Source organism: Bos javanicus, chromosome 28 (assembly GCF_032452875.1).
Source record: "Bos javanicus breed banteng chromosome 28, ARS-OSU_banteng_1.0, whole genome shotgun sequence".
Taxonomy (NCBI): domain Eukaryota; kingdom Metazoa; phylum Chordata; class Mammalia; order Artiodactyla; family Bovidae; genus Bos; species Bos javanicus.
Genome location: NC_083895.1, coordinates 1,519,559 through 1,521,462, shown reverse-complemented (window position 1 = coordinate 1,521,462; position 1,904 = coordinate 1,519,559). Strand labels below are relative to the sequence as shown.

Genomic DNA, 1,904 nt, shown 5'->3' with positions numbered 1-1,904 from the left:
ATGTGTTTGTTGTTTTCTCATCATCTAAAACCAATCCTAAGTACAGAAAAGGATGGTGAGTATGCCTGAAGGAATGGGAAGTTTCAAGCAAATTTCTTACAGGGCATGACCCTGATCATTGGTTATATTGCAGTTAACTATCATTTTATTGCTCAGAAAATCTCTTAACTCACTCTTTCCCAGTGACAGGAAAGATAGGTCTTCAGAATAGATCATTGCCATAGAGATAATGTGTGCTTTGATAACCCAGAAACCCTTAACTCTTTGAAACTAGGGTCCATTTACATAATGTGAGATGGAAGTGATGATATTAACTATCATTTCACAGGAACATAGAAATAATACTAGATGATATTTTCTGATGTATTTATATGAGAAACATAGAAACAAATTGCTTCTGTAATTTCAAGCCTTCAAGTCAAGTTGATAATTTACTTAGTCGTTTTCTCAATGCTACAGTGATATCTTTGTTCCTCAGAGTAAATATAGTGGAATTCAACATTGGGATCCAAACTGTGTAGAAAAGAGAGATCAGCTTCCCAGTGTCTTCAGATGGATATGGTTTGGGCTGTAAATAGGTGGTAGAGGCTGTGCCATAGAATAAGGCCACCACTGTGAGGTGAGACGAGCAAGTGGAGAAGGCTTTAGCCCTCCCTCTGGCAGATCACAGTTTCAGAATGTTGGAGATGAACTTGCCATAGGAGACACCAATCAACAGAAATGGAAGCATGATGAATACCATTGCAACTGCATAGACTGCTAAATCGTTCAGAAATGTGTTTCCACAAGCAAGCTTGAATACTGGGGGGAGGTCACAGAAAAAAATGATTAATTGTGGTAGACCCACAAAAGGGCAGAGAGGAAACCTGCCATGTTTGCCCAATTACAACAGGAAATCCACTGACCCAGGAGGCAGTGACCAGCTGGACACAGACCTGGGGGCTCATGATCAGACCATAGTGAAGAGGGTTACAAATGGCCACATAGTGGTCACAGGCCATCACAGCCAGGAGGAGACACTCTAAACCTCCGAAGAAAACCCCAAGAGGATACATTCCATCATTGTGGTGATACTTGATTTTTCTCTTCTTAATTTGTACTCCATCTGTAGATATGGTAAATTCAAGATGGTTAATTCATTAATGCTTTTGAGCAACACTTCCCTTCTGTTAACTGATCAGATGCATGAACCTATGTACATAATCCCTGCAAGTACTGCTGCCTTTGCCTTGCTCAGGTTCTAAGAAATGAGATTTGAAACCTCAGCGATGAACTGAAGTGCAGTTAAAATCAATTAGAGAAATAAAATCTCCATTTCCTTATATTTGGATGTAGTGATACCAGAGGGCTTCCCTGGTATCTTGGCAGTAAAAGAGATTGCCTGAAATGCAGGAGATACAGGAGATGTCGGTTTGATCCATGGATAATGAAGATCCCCTGAAGGGCGGGATGGCAACCCACTCCAGCATTCTTGCCTAGAGAATTCCATGGACAAGGAGCCTGGTGGGCTATGGCCCATGGGATCACCAAGAGTCAGACATGACAGAAGTGACTGAGCAGCAGCAGTAATGATACCAGAAACAATATGATGTATGCATTTTTTATTTAGAGCTTATTGTGCAGCAATAGTATTAAGTTGTTTCACCCCTTTTAAAAGTGAAATTATATATGACACAAGCTTGCTATTGTTTTTCTTTGGGTTCATCCATTTCTTTTTCTGTACCTATTGACTTATTCCATCTCCTTTCAATTCAAAGATTTTCACTAAAACTTTTGCCTAATTCTTATTCAAAATATTTTAAGCCCTCCCATTTTTACTCCAATGAGAACTGACTTTCTTAAACTCATTCCTTGTTACTCTGGGAACAGATACATGTAATTGTATTGTTCTCTTCTGTGTATCT

At 39.5% G+C, this 1,904-nt stretch overlaps 1 pseudogene; it reads right to left on the bottom strand.

The window, feature by feature from the left end:
- Positions 1-418: 418 nt before the first annotated feature.
- Positions 419-1,064, bottom strand: LOC133240247 (olfactory receptor 10AG1-like; annotated as a pseudogene).
- Positions 1,065-1,904: the final 840 nt, after the last annotated feature.